Consider the following 18,471-nt stretch of genomic DNA (forward strand, 5'->3'; position numbering starts at 1 on the left):
AATTTGGAACTATGTCCAAAGGGCTATAAAAATGTGCATACCCTTTGACCCAGCAATACCATTTCTAGATCTGTATCCCGAAGAGATCATACAAATGGGAAAAGGACTCATATGTACAAAAATATTTATAGCAGCTCTTATTGTGGTGGCCAAGAATTGGAAATTGAGGAAATGCCATCAATTGGGGAATGATTAAACAAGTTATAGTATATGAATGTAATGGAATACTATTGTGCCATAAGAAATGATGAGCAGGCAGACTTCAAAAAAACCTGGAAAAACTTATATGAAATAATGCTGATTGAAATGAGCAGAACCAGGAGAACATTTTACACAGTAAAAGCAACATTGTGTGATGACTGACTGATAGACTTATCTCTTCTCAGCAATGCAATGATCTAAGACAACTCCAAAAGACTCATCATGGAAAATGCCATCCACATCCAGAAAAAGAAGTACGGAGTCTGAATGCACATCAAAGCATATTATTTGGTCTCTCTTTTTTTTGTTGTTTGTTTCTCCTTTCTCACGATTTCTTCCATTGGTTCTAATTCTTCTTTACAATATGACTAATGTGAAATAACTTTATTATAAATGTGTATGTAGAACCTATATAAAATTATATGCCATCTTGGGGTGGGGGAGGGGAGAGATGGGGAGAAAATTTGGAACTCAAAATCTTATAGAAGTGAATGTCAAAAAATAAAAAATAAATAAATAAATGTTTATAAATAAATAAAATGAGGAAAGATGAGGAGAAATGGTCTTCTAAGGTCCCTTCCAGCTCTGAAACTTATGATCCTAGGATAAAATAGAAAATAGAAACTTTTAAATTCCTCATCTATCAAATACTGATAATAAAAAACTGCTTCTACTTATCTCAAGGGGTTGTTGTGTGGACCCAATGAGATAATTGATGTGAAAGCAGTGCGGAAAGTTAAAAGCACTATACAAATGTAAGGCATTGTTAAGGAGAGTCAAGGTAGTATAGCAGATAGAAAGTCCTCCAGGAAGGCCTGGGTTCAAGTCCCACATGTACTGTGACTGTGGTCAAGTCATTCAATCTCAGTGCTCTAAGTAATCCCCAAAATCCATAAACTGCTGAGAAGGTGCAGACCTGCATTGGTAGAGGATGTTTCCTCTTCTGGGACTTCCCTCTACCAACAAAACCACAAGTCCAGTCCCTATCCTTTTTGGGATCTTTTTCAAGGGGCGATCATTTGATTTCTCTTTTACCCTCTGGTTCTAGAATATCAGGGCAGTTTTCCTTGATAATGATCATGGCTTTCAGGGAGTCCAATAATTTTTAAATCTCCTGGATCTATTCTCCAGGTCAGTGATTTTTCCAATGAGATATTTCACATTGTCTTCCATTTTTTCATCCTTTTGGTTCTGTTTCATAATTTCTTGATTTCTCATGAAGGCACTAGCTTCCACTTGCTCCATTCTAATTTTTCCTTTTTTTACTGGGCACTAAGCTTTATTGGAGGGGTTTTCATCATGCTTGTTTCCTGGGCTTCCTTGCTCCAGGTCGCCATGCTCCTCCAGGCCGGGGCTCACAGGGCTCTTGGTGGCTTCTGCAGCCATCTGTAGGGCCACCATTCTTGCCACCTCTTTCTGCTGCTTCTTCTGCTGCTTGAGACGCTTCTGGTTCTGCTTCTCCAGCTTCTGTAGCAGGAGCTTCTTGGGTCCACATTGTAACTGAGCTTCTCCTTCGCCTCTGCCTGAAGCCAAGCCTTCCGGGCCTTCTCTGCCTGAGCCTTCTCCCAGCGTTCTCGCTGTTGCTACCTCCAAGCCATGATCATTTGTGGCATCTGGGCCATTTTGGCTTCAATGAGCTGCTCCCTCTCCCAGCACTCTGGCTCCTGGGCCTGGGCGGAGGCTGCAACATCTCCTGAATGGCGCTTAGGCTCGACTGTCACTCGTGCTCCTCAGCCTCCAGCTCCTGGAGCATCTGAGCCATGGACCACACCGAGTCCAGGGCCACCCTTGGACACAGCTCTGAACCACCCGAACTGCTTGGCAGCAAAGCAGGGGTGCAGCTGCCAGCATGGGGTCAGCGGGTCTGCCCTGTCTGGGGAGAAGGGCTTGGTCGGGCGGAGTGGGTGGGGGCGGGGTGGGGCACAGTTTGGCGGCCAGGCTGGTAGTCAAGGGAGGCTGGGGGCCCCCAGGGGAGCCCACAGCACCCACTACTCCATTCTAATTTTAATGGTTGGTATTTTCTTCAGCAGTCTTTTCAACCTCCTTTTCCATTTGGCTAATTCTGCCTTTTAAGGAATTCTCCTCATCGGCTTTTTGGAGCTCTTTTGCCATTTGAGTTAGTCTATTTTTTAAGGTGTTATTTTCTTTAGTATTTTGGGGGGTCTCCTTTAGCAAGTTGTTGACTCACTTTTCATGATTTTCTCACATCCTTCTCATTTCTCTTCCCAATTTTTCCTCTACTTCTCTTACTTGCTTTTCCAACTCCTTTTTGAGCTCTTCCGTGGCTTGAAACCAGTTCATATTTTTCTTGGAGGCTCTTGATATAGGATCTTTGACTTTGTTGGCTTCTTCTGGCCGTTGTGTTTTGATCTTCTTTGTCACCAAAGAAAGATTCTGTAGTCTGAGTCCTTTTATGCTGCCTACTCATTTTCCCAGCCAATTACTTGACTTTTTGGCTCTTTGTCAGGGTACGACTGCTTTCAGAGTGGAGTGTGCTCTGTCCCAGGCTTCAGGGGTTTTGCACTGCTGTTTTCAGAGTTACCTCTATTCTGAGGTGGTACGATACCCCTCTCCTGGCCTGTGCTCTGGTTTGTGAGTTATCTCAAGCACTTCTTTCTGCCATGTAACTACCAGGAGGACTCCCTCTCCACATCCACAAGCTCCACCATCCCAGCGCTCCTCCTCTCCCAAGGACCACCAACCAGGACCACAACCCAGATCCAAGCAGGGCAAAGTAAGAGAATGCAGCTTCAGCGCCAGCAAAGAGATCCCTGCATTCCCACTCTGATCAGCCTCCTGATTCTTCCCACTGTTTGTGGAAGCAGCCCCCACTGCTATTGCTGTCACTGTTACCACTGCTGCTGCTGCCACAGCTGCCTCCACTGCTCCGGGGCTGGGCACTTCTCTCACCCAGGTCCAACAGTTTTCCCACTGATGCACTTGGTTGTCTTTGGTGTTTGTGGGTTGAGAAGTCTTCAAACTGCCACTGATTCGGGGCCCTGAGGCCTGCTCCATCAGGTCTATTCCAGTCTGGTCTGTCCTGGCATGGCCCATGCTGAGCCGCACTCCACTCCCAGCACAGTGCAAGAGATCCTTCCCAGCAACCATCCAGGCCATCTTGGGCTGGAGACTAGTTTCACTCTATCTTTTCGTGGGTTCTGTAGCTCTGAAATTTGTTTAGAGTCATTTTTTACAAGTGTTCTGAGGGACTTGGGAGAGAGCTCTAGAGAGTCCCTGTTTTCATGCCACCATCTTGGCTTCGCACCGCCCCCCCCCATTCCTATCCTAATACATCCTAATAAAGTAGGACTTAACCAAGTTCACTATTATCACCTATTCTTGAGATTTAAATTTTTTTTCCTTTCAGATCATTATAACTTTTTTTAAGTGCCAAAGCCACCAACACAACTAACTGTCAAACTGCCACATAGAATCACAGGCCATTAAAGTTGGAAGAAACCTTAGATAACATCTAATTCAACTTCTTAATTATACAGTTGAGGAAACCGAGGCTCAGAGAGGACAAGTGACCTGCCCAACATCACACAGTGAACCAGGTTCCCTGACTCCCAATTCAATATTCCACTGACTACACTTCAAAGTACATCAATTTGCAACATATGGTCAATGTAAAACCAGGAGAAGAAAAATCTTCATGGTAATTACTGCCCCAGTAGGGCCCCCCACTGGCAAGACTTAGATAAATGGAGCCCATTTTTCACTGCAGTCTGAGCAACTGCCATTATCATCACAAGCTCTCGTTCCCCCCACCCCCTGCCAGAACTCTCACCCTAGCTGATCCACGAACTGTTGAGTAGCTTCTTCCCAGGAAGATACAGCATTTTTTACAAGGACTCCCTTCCATCATCCTCTTATACATCTCCTCCCACTTCACAGCCTGTCTGGTCTCAAACCACTGCCCTATAGGAAGTCTGATGTTAACAAGACGACAAAAGGATGTTAACAAGACGATAGCTGCATCCCTGTGCCTAGCTTCTCTGCTCCCCATCACCCCCAAGGCTGACCCCAGTCAAGGCTAAGTCAGGGATGTGAATAGAGAATAAATTAAAAGAGAGAGAAGTATGTCAATTCTAACATGAAAGTTTAGTTTGATACTTTAAGCTATGTCCTGGAAAGACCCAAGATCTAGAAGTATCCTTGTCACTTTATAGGTAATGAGAAGTATGAATAATACACCTTATCATATGAAGTAACACACTTAAATGTGTGCCTTATATTTATATGACATTTTCCTATACCCATACCTTGGAGCCATCTCCAGTCATCTTGATCCATATCTGTCCACTGAACCCAAATGGCTCCAGAGGAGAAAGTGAGGCTGGTGACTTTGCATAGCGCTCCTTCACTTAAATCCAATTCGCTTGCAAGTCATGGCATCATCTTCTTGATGTCATGGTCCTCTTTAAGGAGGAAGGACAAACAACAACAATGCCCATATCCATTTTCTTTTTGAATCCTCACAATGACCCTGAGAGAGAAAGAGGGAGAGAGAATGGACATTGGAGGTGACACGTATGGTGGAACAAGCACAGGCTTTAGAGTTATAGGACCTGGACTCAAGTCTTACCTCTCACACTTAGTAGTTATGTGATGTTAGCAAGTCTCTTGACTTCTCTGGGCCTTAATTTTCTCCTCTTCAAAAGCAAAGGACAAACAATAACAACAAAAAGAGGAGACTGGACCAAGTGGACTCTCATCTCAGGTCCTGTACAATCCATGGTCCCATCATCGCTATTTTTTGAGGGAGGAAAAAAAAAGACTAAAAAAGGCTTATCTAAGGTGATACATGGGATAGCTAGGTAGCAAAATGGATAGAGTACCAGGTCTGAAATCAAGAAGACTCTTCTCCCTGAGTTCAAATCCGACCTCGACCCTTCCTAAATATATGACCCTGATGTATCAGTAAGGCAAGATTCATGGGTGACCTTGAGGATGACCATGGACATGCCTGTATGGTTCAGAATAGCAAAGTATAAAAAACTCTCTAAGTAGAAGGCAGAGGAAGTATAACATCTATTCAGACTCCAGAGGATAAAATCCCAAGACCAGCTGCTCCAATTCAATATAGCAGTAATCATATTCCAAAATCAGTAAGCCAGCCTCAATGTAGCAATGAGGAAATTATAACATAGTATTATAGCAAAGAACTAAGTCATCCTGTAACTTTCCCCCCTGCTGGGGCCTTTTCGGTAAACATTCATGAATCCTAACTGTCTGCTTGCCTGCTTTCTCTCCCTCCCTCAGTTCTCTTGTCTCTGCAGTTCCCTGGTTTCCACTCTCCTCTCTGAAGCTTTGAGTTCCTGCTCCTTCTCCTTGGGCTGAATTCCGATTCCCTAGGCTCACCACTGGTATGACCTCACTGGTGGCTAAGGTACTATTCCATTTCAAGTCTTACACAGAAACAAGAATCTGTAAACCAGGAAGAATTTATGTCATGTAAAAGCCAAGAATCCTTTCCTGTCATTTTATTATAACATTTTATAATTAGATTGCTATTTCACAGAGAGCAGGGACCATGGCAGTTCCAGTCTATTACACAATGCCCTCTTTACCTGGGGACAGCCTTGGGGGTAGCAGGCTGCCTCCTACACACAAATTCAAAAAATGTTGAAAGGCCTACCTATCCTCAAATATCTCTCCAACAGCCTACCATGGCCCAGACTCCCTATGATTAGAATTATACAACAGAGGGGGTAAAACAAGAAAGTCAAGAGTTAATATCCTTCTTCAGAAAGCCTCAGAATCACAGAATTGAAATTCCAACTGAAGAGTATTTAGATTGGAATTCCCACTATAATATTCCCAACAAATGGCCAGCTAGCCTCTTCTAAAGACATTTAGTGAGAGGGAACTCATTGCTTTGTCAGGCATACTATTTCTACCTTTTAGCAACCCTAAATGTTAGGAAGTTTTTCCTTATATCAGCATACTGATTTCCTCATGTCAGTATGCAACTCCACACACTTTTTTTGCTCTACCCTCTAGATAAAATCTTTATGTAGCTACAGGAAGATGGAAGGGGAATAAGCATTTATATGGTACCTACTGTATGCCAAGCACTGTCCTAAGTGCTTTACAATTATCATCTCATCTGATCCTCACAACATCCCTGTGAGGTCGAGGCTATGCTGTATGTTCACACTTAAGAAAACTGAGGCAGACAGAAGTTAAGTGACCTGCCCCATGCTCACATAGTTGGTAAGTGTCTGAAGCCAGAGGTAAACTCAGGTCTTCCTGACTCTGGGCTCAGCACTCCATCCGTTGTACCTCTAACAGAGAGTCCCAAGGCCTTTTTAGTACATCCAGAGAAGCTAGTAGTTTGTCAGATTAGTTAACTCTTTAGATCCATATGTGGGATCAGAACCTGGATCTTCCCTCAAGAGAGGATGAAGAATACTACCAAGAGATTGTGGGGAGAGTATGCAGTTTAAGATATCGATGACTTTGCTTCTTAGCACTTGCTTCTTTGGATGGACCCTGGGGTTTGTCTATTTAGTCAAGAAGCATTTATTAAGTACCTATTATGTACTTAGGATGTTGTTGCTTGTCCTTCCTTATTGAAGAGGACTGTGATATCAGGAAGGTGATGCCATGACCTGCAAGTGAATTGGATTTAAGTGAGGGCTGTGCAAAGTTTGAATCAGCCTCACTTTCTCCTCTGGAGCTATCTGGGTCCAGTGGCCAGATACAGATCAGGATGAAGAACTGAGGATACCAAGAAAGGCAAAAACAATTCCTGCCCTCAAGGAGTCCACAATCTAAGAGGATGAAACAACTATATAAAATTATTTATGTATATACAATTATTTATGTATATATGAATGTGCAATAAGCATATGTATGTGTATATGTGTATATATATATATATTTGTCAGATGTCAGATTTGTCAGAATTTGAACCCAGAACTCTAGCCATTATGATACATATGAAATAAAATAGGGTAAATTCAAAGTTAAAGGAGCAGTATATATATATATCATATATATACATATATATGCATATATATATTATATCTATGCATGCAGCCACTGGCCTGGGAAGACAGAAGGTAAATATGAAGAAGAAGAAAATTACAAGCATGAGAGAGAGCCAGTGAAAATGCTTCAAGTTGAGAGATGGAATCTCTCTCTTGTTTAGGTAACAGCAAGGAGTCCAGTGTTACTGGATTGTAGAGTAAATTGAGGGAAGTAAAGTGTAAGAAATTCAAAAGGTAGGAAGGGACCAGGTTATAAAGGCAGTTGGGTGGTGCAACAGATAGAGTCAGAGAGTCCTGAGTTCAAACCTGGCTTCAGTCACTTAATAGATGTATGACCCTGGACAAGTCACTTAACCTCGGTCTGCCTCAGTTTCCTCTACTGTAAAATGGGGATAATAAGAGGACCTGCCTCCCAGGATTGTTGTGAAGATCAATAACACGGTGCCTGGCATAGAGTGGGAACTTAGTAAATGTTCCCTTCCCTCGTTAACAGTTTTAGAAGGCAGACAGAGAATTTTATCTTTGATCCTGGAGGTAATAGGGAGTCATTAGAGTTTATCAGATTGTAAGGTCACATGGTCAGACCTGTGTTTTAAGATATAGGGTGCTCCAGATCTCTGCTGGAGATGGAGGGAAAGAGGAAGGAGCCATTTGATAACAATGAAAATAAGCTACCAATCCCACAATTTTGCTTTAAGCCAGCCTTTGTGTGTTTGAAACCTAGGTAGCTATGCAACCCAGTGGATAGAGCCCTGGACCTGGTGTCAGGAAGAACTGAGTTCAAATGCAGCCTCAGATGCTTCCTAGCTGTGTGACCCTGGACAAGTCACTTACCTTCTATCTGCCTTAGTTTCCTCATCTGTAAAAAGGGGATAATAATAGCATCTACCTCCCAGGGTTGTTAGGAGGAAAAACCAATTATAAAGTGCTATATGAACAACATCCAGAGAACACAGTACATCCAGAGAAGCTAGTCGTTTGTCAGGTTAACTCTTTGGATCCATATGAGGAATTAGAAACAGGATCTTGCCTCAAGAGAAGATGAAGAATACTATCAGGAGGTTGGTTTATTTTAATTATTTTTATTATACTAGCTCAACCTCTGACATCTAAACTTAGCTGTGACTTGGGACAGGTCTCTAGGCGTCATTTTCAACCTCTGTAAAATAAAGGGCTTGTTCTATATTATCTCAGGTTCCTTCCACATCTGACATTCTCTGGATCTACAGGCTGTGATATCTAAAGACTGTTCAGAATTTCTTAAGGGCGTGTGCCTATTCCAGCCCTGTCTTAAGACTTCCAGAGAAATGGGGCCAAAGGGAGGTGGAAGAAAGGGGTAGAGATGCAGACACTTCCTTCTTTCCCTGTTCACTTGCTTCATCTGGACCCACGGTGTTCCTGGGGGATTGGCTCTTCAAATAGAAGCCTTAGGACAGACTGGGGCCTCTGGAGTTAAACGTGCCCAACCTCAAGCCCTTCATTAGAATCAGTAAGCTGCACTGGTCACGCCAAGACAAGAGGTGAGATAGAGCGGGGACTGGGGGAGTTGTAATCTGGGAAACTTATATAACCACAACATCCTGCTACAGGCGATTTCCAGAGAGATAATTAGAAAGGTCGGTTCCAGTGAGTTGGTGCTTGAACAATTTCAAGTTCAGAAATTGGCTGGCTGAGTAGTGCCATTACCTCCCCTGCTCTCTACTGGACACATGGCAAAGAAGGCAGGCTTCAAGAGATTCAAGGAAACTACCCAGGGAGCTTCCAAACTCGTCCAAGACTGCCTGTGAGGAGAAGAAAGAGCAAGAGATTCCAAGAGATGGAAGTTTATCTACATCTGACAATGAATAACAGAGAAACAAGAGGGACCAAATGGTGACTCTCTTCTACTCAACACGTATTTCTTGGGCTCCAGTAGCATGCTCATCATGGTGGTAAGTGGTGGAGACTCTACATCACAGAGGATAAAAAAAAGAAGTATAAGACAGTGCCTCCCTTGAGGGTCACAGAATTCTATTTGAAGAGACAAGACATACAACATGAAACTCTTCAGTAGTGATGCAAAGCTATGTGAAGTGAGAAAATGCATGGATTGTGGAATGAACCATGAGAAAGAAGAAACAAAATTAAAACAAAAAGAAACCAAAAAAAGAGAGAGAGCAAATAGTTTGCTTCAATCTGCATTCAGACTCTGTAATTCTTTCTCTGGATGTGAATCACTTTTTCCAACATGAGTCTTTTGGAGTTGTCTTTGAACCTTGCATTGCTGAGAAGAGCCAAGTCTATCAAAGTCAGTCATAAGAGATACTGTGTGTCTATAATCGTGTATAATGATCTCCTGCTTCTGCTGCCCTTACTCAGCATCAGATCATGTAAGTCTTCCCAGGTTATTATGAAGCCCATCTGTTCCTCATTTCTTAGAGAACAATAGTATTCCATTACATTCATATACCACAACTTGTTCAGCCATTTCCCAACTGATGGGCATCCCCTTGATTTCCAATTCTTTGCCACCACAGAAAGAGCTGCTATAAATATTTTTGAACATATGGGTCCTTTTCCCACTTGTATGATCTCTTTGGGATACAACCCTAGAAGTGGTTTTGCTGGATCAAAGGGTATGCACACTTTTATAGCCCTTTGGGCAAAGTTCCAAATTGCTCTACAGAAAGGTCAAATCAGTTCACAACTCCACCAACAACGCATTAGTTTTCCAATTTTCTTACATCCTCTCCAGCATTTATGATTTTCCTGTTTTGTCATGTTAGCCAGTCTGACAGGTGAGATATGGTACCTAAGAGTTGTTTTGATTTGCATTTCTCTAATCAATAATGATTTAGAGCATTTTCTCATATGACTATAGATATGTTTAATTTCTTCCTCTGAAAACTGCCTGTGTTCATATCCTTTGACCATTTATCAATTGGAGACACACAGGTAGTCTCGACCAATAATAATAATAATAATAATTTATTAGGTGTCTGCCATGGATAAGACACTACGCTAGGCACTGATGGAGGTACAAAAAAATGAAGGTGGTGTTATAGTCCACGCACTCAAGGAAGATACAGTCTAGAAAGGGCGTGGCGGGGAGGGCGAGGGTAGGACCTGTGACTTCATTAACATAGTGAAATCCCAGTGAGGAATTGCCCTCTCCCCATGCATACGTATTGCCTGCTCTTGAACTTAAGAGACTCCAGAGTTGATTGGGGCACCCAGCATTAAGTGACCTCACTTAAGTGACCTTACTGGGCCAAGTGACCTGTACTAGATGGCATAGCCAATGTATCAGAAACAGAATATGAACCCCGTTCTCTAGCCATTATGATATGAAATGAAACAGGGACAATTCTAAGTTAAAGGAGCAGCAAAGACAAGGATGACGCTAGGGATTCAGAGGAGTCGCTGGAATACTTCCAGGAAAGTAATAAGAGAGAACTGATTACATTGAAAAGGAAAGACTGGCAAGAGATAAATTGAAGGTGCTGAAGAAGGAGGGAATGAGCAGAGTTCCTTAGGAAATAGAGAAAGATGGGCACTAGGGCACAGGCTGGCATTCGGGATGAATGGCGACCCTTCCTTAGAGGTGACAGAGAAAGTTGTAAAGGTAGGAAAATCTGACACCCACCAAATGACCATAAGTGTTAGCAAAGAGAGAGCAGGGATTAGAAGCAATATGATATTGTTCAGTCCCATCCAACTCTTCATGACTTCATGGACCGTAGCATGCCAACACTGTCCATGGATGGGGGGGTTTCTTGGAAAGGATACTGGAGTTGTTTGCCATTTCCCTCTCCAGTGGATTAAGGCAGAGGTTAAATGACTTGCCCAGGCTCATGAAGATAGTAAGTATGTAAGACTGGATTTGAACTCAGGTCTTCCTGATTCCAGGCCTAGCACTCTGCCACTTAGCTGCCTCCTAGGCAAACAGAGGTTAAGTGACTTGCTTAGGGTCACACAGTTAATGTGTCTAAGGCTAAATTTGAACTTAGTCCCACTGACTCCAGCCCTCTATCTACTGAAGCACCTAGCTTCCTACAAGTAACATAGGATGGTAGAAAGAATGCTAGGTTTGGAGTCAGAGGGCTTGAGTTCAAATCTTGGCTCTCGTCTTCAAAATAAAAGTGGATTAGAGGACCTCTCATGTGATGTTGTTCAGTCATGCCCAACTCTCCATGACCTCATTTAGTGTTTCCTTGGCAAAGATACTGGTTTGTCATTTCCTTCTCTAGCTCATTTTACAGATGAGGAAACTGAGGCCAACAGGATTAAGTGACTTGCCCAGGGTCACACAGCTAGTAAGTGTCTAAGGCCAAATTTGAACTGAGGTCTTCCTGATTCCAGAGTTGGCCCTCTATCTGCTTTACCACCTAGCTGACTTCTAATGTGCTATCTAGTTCTAAATCTATGCTCCTATGAGCTGCCAAATGAAGAAAGTTTAGATAGGGTTGGGTACATGAGGAGAGAAGAAAAGTTCTACATCTTTGTGATCTAAAATAATTGTTATGAGGACTTTACAAGGGAAGTCAACCAGAAATGAACAAAAGAATTGCCAAGAAGCACGAGGCTCTAGTTGAAACTTAAACAACCAATCAATCTGCAAGCATTTAATAATCACTTATTATGTGCAGACAGAGCTCTGGACCTGGAATCAGGAAGACTTGAGTACAAATCTAACCTCAGATACTTAGAGCTGCATGATGCCAGGCAAGTCACTTCAACTCCGTTTGCCCCTCAACTGTAAAATTGGGGTGATAAGAATATTTACATCACTAGGTTGTTGTGGATCCCAAATGATATAATATTTTATGTTCAAATAAAAGTTCTCATCATAATACCTCTCATAGAACAGGTACCATCTAAGCGTTTGTCCCTTCCTTTCCCCCTCCATCTGCCCATAGATATAAAGAATGCAGGCACTTTTTTCGGGCCAGGCCTGAATGGTTTTGCATCTTCATCTAGTAGCATTTTGCAGACCAGATGAGCAAGAGAAGACTAAGTGGATGTGTGGAGGAGACGGAGAGAGGAAAAGCAATGATTTAGAGTTGGGAAACTGGCATACTGGACAGTCTGAGAAATGAGGAAGGCATCGATGACTCAATGTGTGTACCCAGTCCAAATCATCCCCTGGACATTGGAATAAATGCCTGTTTCTGTGATACTCAAACACTAGTCCATGCCCCTAATAAGAGGCAATTTGTGCTGTCCTTTCACCCTTCATGGGAGTGACTATTCAACTTCACCGAAACCAGAATGGCTACCGCTTTCAGCGGATCCTTCTATCCTTCGCCAGTCCAAATCACTGAATTTTATACCAGAAGTCAAAATATTTCAGCAAGTATTACAGGAACAATGCGTCCTACATCACCAGTGTACCCTTTGTGACAACTCGTGAACTTGTCAGTGCTTGAGATGAATATTCTGGCAACACAAGAAAAATATGCCATCTGAAGCTTTCCATGGGAACTTTTACCCCCCCCCACCTTTTTCTTTTAAAGAAGAAGCCAAATGAACTGAAGCATTTCAACAAGACAAATGTCAAGAAAATGAATTTTTGCTCCTTCTCATCGAGAATTTGGGTTGTAATCATTTTCCTTAATGAATTCTTAATGTAAAGTAAATTAAATAATTAGCTAGAAATGTGATCCCTGGTGATGCATTTTGTATTGGTACCAATGGATGGGCTTTTTGGGCTGCTGGGCTGATTGAGGCCTTGTGGTTCTCCCTTATTTTTCCTAATTCCCTCTTCACTGTTTTCCTTTTTTGAGAATGAACAACAAATTCTAGGAAATCTTAGTTCAGTGAGGTCTTTGGGAGCTAATGCATTATTTTCAACCTGGCCTTTTGCTTTGACATTTGGCATCCAAACAACAATAAAACCTTCTGTTTTTACAAAACTGGACCTAAAAAAAAAAAAGACCCTGGAGAACAGAGTAAACTGCAAGATTGCTTCCAGATGAATAATTCTGCTAACCAAGGCTGACACCTGCTGGTTTCTGCTTATCATTAAACACCCCAACTGTTTCATTACAACAGAGAGGGGGTGAAAAACCTTGTAGATGGGAATTCTTCCCAGCCCATCAAGAACACCTCATCTGCAAGCTAAATAAAGCCCTCAAATGCTTTTGCAGGACTGGGAGGGCCAGACTCAGTTTGTACAGATATTTCATTTCCTTTTTCTACTTTTAACTCTATGCCTTCTGCTGAAAACCTGCATTTGGAGAACTGAGCCTCCAGACCCTAAACTGCTGAAGGCAGGAAACTCACCAGTGAATTTCTGAACCCTCAACAATGATTATGAAGAGATCTGCTAATGTTCTTAACCTCTCCAACCCCAGAAAATCAGGAATAGAAGAGAGAACAGAAGCTAACACCACAGACACTGTGTGGCTGTTCTTTCAAAACCAGATGTGATCCACACTGCCAGAGGACTTTCTAGATGTGATCCACACTGCCAGAAGACTTTCTAGATGTGGTCCACACTGCCAGAGGACTTTCTAGAATCCTGAAAGTGTTGGCATGTCTTCTCAATTATCCATGAGCCCTTTGGATGTGCATCCTACAGCTGGTCAGATACACAACTCAGCTTATTCAGCAAATTACGATGTAAGGGTGCCTTAATTTTCAGTCTGTGTCTATGTATGTTGGAAAACCTGGCTTCAGACCCCTGCCTCTGACACTTACTAGCTGGATGGCCCTGGGCAACTCACTAAAACTCTCTGAGCCTCAATTTCCCAGTTATAAATGGATTTAATTAAAAAATAATAATAATACCTGAAATCCCTTTTATGAAGCTTTAATTTTTTATTTAAAAATAATAATTTTAAGTGTAAAAAACACTTCACAAACTAAAGCACTATATACATATATATATATAAACATATATATGTATTATATGTACACATACATGTCAGTTGTTATCTCATTCAATGGAGTTCAGAGAAAAATAGTCCTGGGACAACTCATTAACCTATCATTCTTTTCTATTTAATGTTCTGAAGACAATTCCATATGTGGGTAAAATGACATTTTTTAAAGTAATTGACCAAATAGGCTCACAAAAACTATATTCTGGACAGCTCCAATAGTAGACAGGATGATGGGGATAATATATAATATGATAATCCTGTTATCATAGGGTTTTGGTTTTGTGTACTGCTGGTTGGTTGTTTTTTCAGTCATTTATGACTTTTTGTGACCCTATTTGAGATTTTCTTGGCAAAGATACTATAGTGATTTGTCATTTCCTTCTCCAGCTCATTTTACAGATAAGGAAACTGAGGCAAACAAGATTAAGTGACTTGCCCAGGGTTCTACACCTAGTAAAGTATCTGAGGTCATATTTGAACTCAAGATGAGTCTTCCTGACTCTAGGCCAAGCACTCTGTGCACTCTCGCACCACTTAGTGACCCCTTTTTTCCACTAGGTCTCTATATTTTGAAAGCTTTTTCATCCCATGTAGCTTTGAGATTATGATTATTTTGGCATGGGAACATCTATTAAAAAACATCATTCTTAAATTTTTGTGAATCAACATGTATCAAGGCAACTTGATGAAACATCTTTGTCTGTGGTAATGCTCTGGTTCTAATGCAATTTATTTGTTGAGTTCTCAAGGACATTTTGAGATCTGTATTTATAATACAGATTTGTCATATGTTAGTTTAGGAAAGATAGTGAGTTTCTGTTGTATATATTTCTCTGCTTCTTGCTAGGTATTTGATAGATGCTAAATTTTTGCCACCTTTGGTCATGTGTTGTGCTAGTTACATAAACTTCATTGATTAATAGGTCTGGGCTTCCTGAAGATATCGCTGCTGTAATTTCAGATTGTGATGACCTAACCCAGAATTCCTATCACAAACCCTTCCATTTCTATAAAATAAATCCATGTGACTCAGTCATTTGTTCAACACCTATTGACACATAGTTGATTGACTTCATGTGGATGTCTTCCATGAAAGACCTTTTGATGCCACTCAGGGATCTGAGCCTTTTTATGGGTGCCATCCATCAATAGGTAAACCATTTTTGGTTATGTTCAACAAATGCCTTGATATGTACATATTGTCAGACATTACTATTACTCAGTGAAATGATGTGTGTCCATTCCAAAAGTATTTCTGTAAATTTCTCATCTGTTTATCAGGTGTTCTGAAAACACCTATCAATCTTCTTTCTCCTTTTTAATGAAGAATTGCCAATCTTTCTATAACTGCTTTAGTGTGATGGATCTTATTTCATTTTGGATAGATTTTTATTAGGTCACTTTACATATCTCTCACTGTCCATTTTACAGTTCCAAGAATATACTTGAACACTGGTATTATGCATTGTCGGTGGAATTGTGAACTGATCCAACCATTTTGGAGAACAATTTGGAAGTATGCCCAAAGGGCTATAAAACTATGCATACCCTTTGATCCAGTAATACCACTACTAGGTCTGTATCCCAAAGAGATCATTAAAAAGGGAAAAGGACCCACATGTACAAAAATGTTTATAGCAGCTCTTTTTGTGGTGGCAAAGAATTGAAAACTGAGGTATGGCTGAACGAATTATGGTATATGAATGTCATGCAATACTATTGTGCTATAAGAAATGATGAGCAGGTGGATTTCAGAAAAACCTGGAAAGACTTATATGAACTGACGCTGAGTGAAATGAAAAGAACCAGAAGAACATTGTACACAGTAACAGCAATATTGTTTGATGACGAATGTTGATAGACTTAGCTCTTCTCAGCAATGCGATGATCCAAGACAATTCCAAAAGACTCATGATGGAAAATGTTATCCACATGCAGAGAAAGAACTACGGAGTCTAAATGCAGATCAAAGCAGACTATTTTCACTTTCTTGGTTTTTTCTTTGTCATGGTTTTTCCCTTTTGTTCTGTTTCTTCTTTCATAACACAATTAATGAGAAGATATGTTTAACATGATTGTACATGTATGGCCTGTATCAGATTGTTTGCTGTCATAGGGAGGGAGGAGGGAAGGGAGGAAAAGAGAAAAATTTGGAACTCACAATCTTACAAAAATGAATGTTAAAAACTATCTTTACATGTAACTGGAAATAAATACTATTAAGTGCAAAAAATAAAAAATGGGAAAAAGTGGTATTGTGTAGATATTCACCACTTTAAATATATTCTTCCCATTGAGCTTTCAGGCAATCAATAAACGTTTATTAAGTGCCAGTATGTGCCAGGCACTGTGATAAATGCTGAAAATACAAAAGGAGACAAAAGATAGTCTCTGCCCTCAAGGAGCTTACGATCTAATGCTATGATTTCAGGATGCCAGTAAGTATCCTAACACATTCACAGCCACAGTTCAATCCATTATATCTAGCATTATACTCAGTGTGTCTCATTTGGAAGAGAGCAAGGCATTTGTAAGTATCACCCTAGTCTATGGGTTTGTTTTGACTTTCAGATTCAAGTACATCTTCATTCTCTATTTTTCCTTGGAGAGCATTACAAAATTTATACTTGCTGAATCCAAATGATACTTTGGTGTTGTTTGAGAAAGATTCCCCAAGATGAAGGAATTTTTTAATGTGTTTTTAAGTAGAGCCATATAGCTTAATGACATCCAAGTACATCAAGTGATTAATAAAATGTTTAAAAATCACTCTTACTTTGACTTGGAAGACATACTCAGTTCTATTTAAAAGTAGATAATGAGCTTAAGGCTAGGCAGAATTGTAACAGGCTTAAACTGTCTCCTTGAAAGATGACACATGCTATGTTATATCCATTGTTCCTGACATTAGTGTGTTGGTGGCATATTTTAAGTAAAGAATAGTTTTCCACATGGACATTAAATGCTTTAGCAGTCTCACTACACTTGGGTCTATCTTATTATTTGTAATGTATTAAAAAGCCATGAGTGTGAAATTAAGCCAAATGCTTATTAATATCATCTTTTTCTGATGGGATCCAGTTAGAAACAGTCCAAGGATGTCATTAGCTTATTATCATCCTTTTATATCCAATGATTTTGGATAATTAATATCATTATTACTATTACTGATTAAGCTAAGGCACACAAATATCCCAGTCTAGGCAATTTTTTTTAGGAACAAGGAATAAAAGCAATAGCTCACAAATATATATTGCTTTCAAGTTTGTAAAGTACTTCACACGCACCATGGTTTTGATCCTCAAACCCCTTTGAGATAGTTGCTATCATTATCTGCATTTTACAGGATGAGGAAACAACACAGGAGCCTGAGAGGTTGTCAAGTCTAATGGACAAACTTTTTTTTAACTTTGCATTACCTGCCAGGTACTGTGCTAAGTAGTAAAGATACAAAGAAAGACAAAAAGAAGTTGCTGTTCCCAAGGAGCTCACAATCTAATGAAGGAGACAAATAGGCAAACTGTACTGTACATACAAATAAAATATATACAGGATAAAATGGAGATAATCAACAGAGGGAAGGCACCGGAATTAAGGTTGGGGGAGGATTAGGAAAGGCTTCCTATAAAAGGTAGGATTTTATCTGGGACTTGAAGGAATCCAGGGAAACAGGGAGGTGGAGATAAGGAGGGGAACAGCCAATGAAAATGCCTGGAGTGGAGAAATGGGAGCCTTGTGTGAGGAACAGCAAGAAGGTCTCAGATCTCAGGGTATGAGTTGGGGAGGAAGGTGTAAGAAGGTGAAAGATAGGGGTTAGTTTATGAAGGGCTTTGAATGCCAAAGAGAGGATTTTATATTTGATCCCGAAGGTGATAGGGAGTCATTGAAGTTTATTAAATAGGTGAGTGGCTTGGTCAGACTTGTGTTTTAGGATGATCAGTTAGATAGCTGAGTAAAGGATGGACTGGAATAGAGAGAGATTTGAGGCAGATAGACCCTTCCTTGCCCCCCTCTCTTCCCCTTCCCCTCCCGCCAGCAGAGCATTGCAATAGTTCAGGTGTGAGGTGACATGATGAGGGCCTTCATGCACCAAGTTGGTGTCAATCAACTTGCTCACAAAGCAAGGGATAAGGCCTGGGTTGTGCGATGGTTCACCCCACAGAGTCATCTCTCTGGGCCCAAATTTGGTTAAACAAGACCACCATTATGTTTTCTCTTTCCCCTTGTGAATCAGTGGAAAAACCACTTAACCTGAATCTACCTTCCATTTACTGCCTATGTAACCTCAAAGAAATCACTTAACCTCTCTGAACCCATTTCCTAACCTGTAAAATGAGGGGGATTGTCTAGATTAGATCAAAGATTCTTAATCTGGGGCCGAACGTGTTTTAATATTCTGACAACTA

General features: G+C 41.0%; 1 pseudogene; it reads right to left on the minus strand.

Moving 5' to 3' along the window:
- Positions 1 to 1,473: 1,473 nt before the first annotated feature.
- LOC118841203 lies at positions 1,474 to 4,497 on the minus strand (annotated as a pseudogene).
- Between the last annotated feature and the right edge of the window lie 13,974 nt (positions 4,498 to 18,471).

The sequence above is a fragment of the Trichosurus vulpecula genome, chromosome 1 (genome assembly GCF_011100635.1).
Source record: "Trichosurus vulpecula isolate mTriVul1 chromosome 1, mTriVul1.pri, whole genome shotgun sequence".
NCBI classification, from domain to species: Eukaryota; Metazoa; Chordata; class Mammalia; order Diprotodontia; family Phalangeridae; genus Trichosurus; species Trichosurus vulpecula.